The sequence below is a fragment of the Macrobrachium rosenbergii genome, chromosome 18 (genome assembly GCF_040412425.1).
Source record: "Macrobrachium rosenbergii isolate ZJJX-2024 chromosome 18, ASM4041242v1, whole genome shotgun sequence".
Classification (NCBI taxonomy): Eukaryota; Metazoa; Arthropoda; class Malacostraca; order Decapoda; family Palaemonidae; genus Macrobrachium; species Macrobrachium rosenbergii.
The window spans coordinates 19,994,234-20,001,733 of NC_089758.1; the positions used below are offsets into that span (position 1 = coordinate 19,994,234).

The following is a 7,500-nucleotide window of genomic DNA, read 5'->3' on the forward strand; positions in this document are numbered from 1 at the left end:
CAGCCACGAGTTGTCTCTCCACAGAGCCCGACGCAGCGGAACCCGCCTGCTGCGTCACACCAGGTCATGGAGGCGATTGAGGACACCGCATCTTCTCTATAAGCCTCTCGGAGAAGTTTGAGACACTCAGTTGGGCCCTTCCCCAACTTAACCTGAAATTTCAAATTGATTCTCTGCTCCATGTTTGCGCCACCTCCAGTTGCGTGACAAGGCGTAACAGCAGTGTTATACACAGCAGCCTGAAACAGAAGCACAGAGTGAGCGAGGTGAACAATACTATAGCAGAATAGTGGTGAGCTGTTGTGCAAAACAGTGACATAAGTGGTTAGCCAATTGGCATTGATGCATAAGTGTGGCTTCCACAGTCTCGTTTCTTTATTGTCACACCTAATATATATATATACCTGTGTGTATATGTGTATATATATATATATATATATATATATATATATATATATATATATATATATATATATATATATATATATTCATTTATGTATATTAATATTAATGAAGGCGAACTATACATTACATGTTTTAAAATAATTAAAAAAATAATTTTATTAACAACCTACTATCTTTTACCTTTCTTGAATTGTATAAATAACATAAAATAACTGAATATAACATCAATGTATGTTATTAAAAATAAATAGAAGCACATTCTCCTCACATTTTTGCCTAGAGTTTCCAGAAGACTATACCATAGATTTTCTTCGCTGAGCTTTCCCATTTGGAAAATAGACCTTTTAAGTACAGGTTCCCTACAAAGAGATAGAGTTCAATTAGAAGCGAGCGAATATGGCAAAGCCCTTTTCATTTGCATGCTAAACAGTTTCCCTGAAAAATATTGGTCTTTTGCAGGAAGGGGGCAATTGCAGGTGATGTGTTTTAAATTTATTTTTTGTGTACATCCAGTGCGTATTTATAGGCAATTGCTAAGAGTGTCGATTCTGTCAGCTTCGGGAACCTTGCAGCTGTTGCAGAGTTGAAATTTTACTTTAGTCTTTTCAAGAACTTATTCTAAATAGCAACACGAGAACTAATAAAAATGAAGGTCTGATTTTCCTATTTTAAACAGTATTGTTGCACATGAATGATCCTTTGACCAACAACATAAAGAAGGAGCTGTCTCGAACTCCCTGACTTAGACTGAGAAGACATCCGATATTCGCCAATAATATTTTCAACAAGATAAGCTGAGAGAGGAAATATACTTTTAAAAAGATTCAAGAGAAAGGCGCTTGTGTTGGTAAGCACCTACGTCTAAGCGTGACAGAGTATCGTAGGTTCGAAAGTTAATTACGAATATGACAAATATGACGAAAGACAAACAGTCTGGAAGGACAAATTTCTTAATAATTAACGAAGGGAAAGTTATGTCTTACGTGATGAATCCGGATAACAAAAGTTAATTATTATTTAGGTCAAGTGTCCCGAAATCCCATAATATGAGTTAAAGCCCTCTCTCTCTCTCTCTCTCTCTCTCTCTCTCTCTCTCTCTCTCTCTCTCTCTCTCTCTCTCTCTCTCTCTCTCTCTCTCTCTTTCTTTATTTATGCAAGTTTATTATGGTCTCTTTATTACTTCAATTTAACTATGTTTATTTATTGGCAATCCCACTTTTTTTTTTCAATTATTATTTCACACCTAATAGAGGGATGCGCTTTCTCTTACATATCAATATGTCCTTTACTTCATTAGTATTATCTATTTATAAAATGTTTATTGATATGCATAAATATTTAACCCTGCATTTACCATTATCATTGGTATAGTTTTGAACGTTCTGTTCTAATTACATTAATTCAATCTGAGCAGGTAAGTCACCTGTCTCCGTATTAAATTTATAATAATTTTTAATGCGTTCATGATCTAATTTTCATCTTAACAGTTGATTATCTTACTGGTTTAAATGCAGAGATTGGCTTCTATAGTAAAGGATAATTTATTCCTCAACAAAGTTACCACTTTTTAAGAAAATCATTCAAATGAAATGATTTCAAAATTTATATTCAGTGGACGTTACAAAGAAGTCACATTTAAACTCGGTCCTTTGGCCATGTATATTATCATCATAAAAAAAATGGTTTGCTCACAACCGAAGTAAAGAATAGATCCTAAATGCCCTAAATATTCGAAGGAAGTGGTTAGTTTTTAGGAAATTGAATTACATGTGCATTTTTTCACTGCGTTTGTCGTTCCAGTTGAGTTGTACTGCAAGAACCAACGTCACTCGAGATGTGTTAACCTAAAGTTACTGAACAAAATTATCTTCTATCTACAGATAACTTCATTTGGATTTATAATTAACAACGCCCTAAGATTAGCTGTTGCACATTGGTTCTCAATCTTTTTTTAGTGATGGCACCCTAACTAATGTAATCATTACCGTGGCACCCCTTCTGCACCATCCCATCATATCGCATAAATTAACTGCATATTTAATTAATAAAATTATTATCCATACCCACACCAAAATCAGCACACCGTACATGCAGAAATATGCTGTACAAACAAAGAGCATATCGGAAGAATTAGATAAACATAATTAGAATAAACACACCGATAATAATTAAGTGAAGACTTCTACTAAGTTTTTTTTTTCTTTTTTTTTTTTACAAATGTTCATTCAGGTGATCTAGCCAAGACAAAATTCATGACAATCTTGCAGCACCACTAGGCATTGCCTGTAGGCACCCAGTTTGAGAATCACTGCCCGAGATTGTCATTTAATTCGAAAGTTTAAAGCGTTTAGTTAAAAGTTTTCAAGGAGGGACAGGACAGCCCGAAGACGTGGTAACATTGTAGACGCTATTATTTCTAAAATCATAGAGAAGCACAGCGCATAATAATGTCTACGATGTTACCTGGTCTTCTGGTTGTACTGTTCCTCCTTAAATTGAAAATGTCTAGAAACGAAATTATAACCAGTTAAATGTTTTTAAATTCAATATTTCTTCCTCTTCGTTGTATTTGTTTATTGGAACCTTGGTGCAAAATGAGATTATTATGGAAATTTTCATACAGAATTAAAAAAAAAGCAAAAAATGCGCTCAAGTTTCTTCGGCGCAATCGAGTTTTCTGTACAGCGTATAATGCTGTATGAAACTCTCAGCCACTACCCATGAAACTCTCCTCCGCGGCCCATGAAACTTTCAGCCACTGTTGGGTGGTGGCCTGTGTTATTAGCACCTATAGCGGTGCCAGACACATGATCGTGCTAACTTTAACCTTAAATAAAATAAAAACTACTGAGGCTAAAGGGCTGCAATTTGGTATGCTTGATGATTGGATGATTAACATACCAATTTGCAGCCCTCTAGCCTCAGTAGTTTTTAAGATCTGAGGGCGGACAGAAAAAGTGCAAATAACCATCTCAACAGTTTCCTTTCACAGAAAACTAAAAATTACCGACACGTTCTTTCTTTCTCCAGATACTCTGTCAGAACGCGCGAAGAAACAGTTGTCTTAGCCGAGGTTCGTCCATCTCTTTGAAGGTTAATCGACTTCGTAGATAATCAGGTAAGTGGGAGGATAATTTAGTTCCTAATTATTCTTGCCTTTTGTCAGAATGGTTCCTTCACCTCTTACTAGACTCAAAACCTCGAAAGTTTTAAATACAAAGCCAGAATAATAACATTCAGTTTGTGATTCGCAAGAAGAAAAAGCTAGAATTGCATTTTTAAGCTCTGCATTTTAGCCTCAGGTGTGTCGACTCACAGGATCCAAAATTAGCGCTAATGCGAAGAGATTCTCTGATCTTGAAATTCGGAAAAGGTCATTGGATTGAGAAAATGGCATGCATTTATTTTAGATGGTTGGATACAATTGTGTAAGAGAGAGAGAGAGAGAGAGAGAGAGAGAGAGAGAGAGAGAGAGAGAGAGAGAGAGAGAGAGAGAGAGAGAGAGAGAGACGTGTTTCTTTTCTCTCTAATTTTCTAAATATTTTTTTCTTTTTTTAATTTTTTTCTTAAATATTTGTAAAGGTTATTTTCTTATAAAACTAACTGAAGACGAATGAACACCAAAATCGCCCTTTACTAGTTCACCAGTACAAGTATATATATATATATATATATATATATATATATATATATATATATATATATATATATATATATATGTGTGTGTGTGTGTGTGTGTGTATATATCAGGTAGACTTAAAGTAATTACTTTATATATATATATATATATATATATATATATATATATATATATATATATATATATATATATATATAAAGTAATTACTTTAAGTCTACCTGCACATACAATGTATATCAGAGGAAAGTACATAGCTCTGTAGTTGGAAAATAAGTCATGAATGGATTGACTGACGTTTACAAGTGATAGAGTACTTATTATGGCTTTTTGACCTCTTTATTGCATTTTGTGTAAGAGCTGTTTTAATTCACATTTTTCCTACTTTTTTTTAATCAAGGAGTTTGTTCGATAGATTGAGGACAGTTTCATTTCTTGTGCTGGTGGTCCAAGGACTTCTCTACTTCAGAATATTTACTATATTTTCAGTATTTTCTTTAATATCTTGCAAAATTTGAAAGCATTTCGGAGGGGCTAGAGCGGAGAGTAAATATGTGCAAAAGTAAGGATCTGAGGAAGACGACATAGCGAATATTAACAAGGATGGGCAAAACTGTAAGCAACTGATTAGTATGGAAAGATTATTTGGATGTAAGTACAGTTTCATGGATGAGAGAAGTTTTTTTTTTTTTTTTTTTTTTTTTTTTTTTTTTTTTTTTTTTTTTTACAGAACAGGCGAAATAAAGTAGGCAGTAGGCTGTTTGCAAAAGACTGTGGAGAGATTTGAAGCGTCAGTGAAAGCTAAGGATGATGTATATGAAAGGATTGTTGAGCCAACTCGCCTTTACAGAGGTGAGGTATGGCTGCTGAATGCAAATGAGAGAAAAAAGGTTGAAATTGGTGAGGAGAATGATACGCATAGCAAATGTGGTGCAAGAAATACCGAAAGTGTGAGAAATGCTGAGAAATAAAGAATTGATAAAAAGCTTAGTCTAGGTGAAATAATTCCAGATACGGTCATGTGGAAAGAACGGAGGGAAATAGTTCGTTGGAAAGTTAATAACGGGGAATATTAGATAATGGGAGGAATGGAAAAGAGGAAGACCTAGCGTGCAAACAAAATAATTATTAGGGAGGATGAGTGTTGATATACAGGGAAAGCGAGATTGCATGCAAAATAGTGACGAATGGTACAGTGCTCGTAAGGGGCTTTTGACGCATTGCTGATAAGCCATTTGTAATATACATAAGACTCGCTAATGTGGAATTTGTCAGCACAGGGAGCCCAATCACTATATCTCAGTTAAAATATTAATGTGGAGGAACCTTTGAATTATTGTTGTCATTGTTTCCTGTTGTGGGAAACGGATTTATGTTGAAAAAATATACATATTATGCTTTCCTCTCTCTGTATCTTGTACTTGTATCATGATACCCATCACAGCGGAATACAAAGCGAGAAGGTACAACATGTAAGACGAATGCCATAATAAAATTTTCATGTTTAGTTCAATGTTCGGTCGTAAGCTGGTGTCAAAATCACTAAGAAAATAAATCGCATTTATTTTGGGCAGAATGTAACGCAAAATTTTGAAGTCAAAATGAGGTGACGAGTCTCCAGGCGCTGTTTTTCTTATCTCTGCCAAATCACCCGCCTTCGAATACTTTATTACTGATCTTGTTAAATAAACCACTTTCATTTTTTTATCTTTAACTATTCTGCATCCAGCCAGGAGAAGAGTGAAATGAAATGACTCGAACCAAGCGCTTTCATGTATTTCTACGCCTCATCAGGGTTCAGGTACAAGTGCCAAAGGAATAAACAGTCACAAGAAGACTTCGTGGCAAGACCAACAATGCTAACAATTGCCAAACAATGGTAATACCCAAAAATAACCAACTTGTTTTGAAATATCCTTCATTAAAATTTCATCCACTATATAGAGGCCTAGGATGATATTTAACAGAATATCTCAGTCTTTTTTTTAATAATACAAGATTCTATTAAATTTCGTTTCACTATATCTTTACAAAACATAATTTCCTTTGAGTCTGTCCAGTTAATGCAGTGATTTCTATCTTTAACTAATGTTCTCAACTGTAATCAGAGCTAAAATTTTTAGTAAAGAAATGATATCTTTATCTGGTAATGAGCATTACCAAGTTTCAATAAAACTCAAGGTTACCATAAGCGGTACAATGACTTAAGCAGCTTAAAGGAAAATATAATTTAAAAAGTAAAAGGTCATGGACTAATTTTGTCATTATTATCTACCTTAATCAGCCACATGCTTATTAATATACCCTTTCCTCAGCTCACAATATATTTTTCGGAAACATTAGCTTTTTACTGTCAGTTTCGGTTAAAGAATGATTTAATCAACCTCCATATAGCGCATAAGCAGATCGAGGTATTTCTCTAACAAAAATTTCAGCTCTGATTACAGTTTAAAATACAGTTTAAAGTAAAAACATGGATGTTGTTTTATTGAACAATACCAGGAATATAGTATTCGAAGACGGATGATTTTCGCAGAGATAAAAAAAAAAAAGAACGGCGATTAAGGGCTCATCAGTTCATTTATGCTATTGGATATTTCAGATTCATCCGCAGTTCAGTAACTTTTCTTATTATCAACGACAGCATGTGTTGCAGAGATTGCCGAGGACAAAAGACAATAAGTAAAAATTGCGCCGAAGAAATGTTTTCTGTACAGTGTATAATGCTGTATGAAACTCTCAACCACGGCCCATGAAATTCTCAGCCGCAGCACATGAAACTTTCAGCCACTGCCCGGTGGTGGCCTGTGTTTTTGGCATCTATAGCTGTGCCAGACGCATGATCATATTTAACTTTAACCGTAAATAAAATAAAAATTACTGAGGTACAGGCCTGCAATTTGGTTTGTTTGATTATTGAAGGGTGGATAATCAACATACCAGTTTGGTGTGTATAATGATTAGAGGGTGGAAGGCCAACATACCAGATTGCAGCCCTCTGGCCTCAGTAGTTTTTAAGATCTGAGGGCGGACAGAAAAAGTGTGGACGGACAGACACATAACCATCTCTTAATAGTTTCCTTTTAAAGAAAACTAAAAATTAGGAGTTAAATCATAAAATCATCTTCAAATAACAAGAGCTATCAGTTAACTCCGTGGAAACTCTAACACAACAGATACTGTGCTGGAATATGTATTTGTTAAACTAACTTCATTATTGCTGAGATGTTTCTTGATAGTACAGAATTACTAAAATTTTAGTTTGTAATCACGATAAAACTCGCTCAGTTCGTAGGCGTAACCAAATAACAGAAATTGCTAATTAATCTTCCTCTCTCCCCCTCTCCCTCTCCGTCTATGCATGCACATCCATTTAGCGTGATATAAAATTCACTGGGAAAACGAAAAATGAAAACATCCTTTTTTTTTTAACTAAGCTGAATAAAAACATGAGCAGA

At 34.6% G+C, this 7,500-nt stretch overlaps 1 long non-coding RNA gene across 1 annotated transcript in view; it reads left to right on the forward strand.

Moving 5' to 3' along the window:
• LOC136848178 (uncharacterized) overlaps positions 1-7,500 on the forward strand; it is a 256,581-nt gene that overhangs the window by 105,127 nt on the left and 143,954 nt on the right. The window contains exon 2 of the long non-coding RNA XR_010855963.1: positions 3,436-3,523. This is a non-coding gene — a long non-coding RNA (uncharacterized lncRNA). The remainder of the gene's footprint in view (positions 1-3,435; positions 3,524-7,500) is intronic.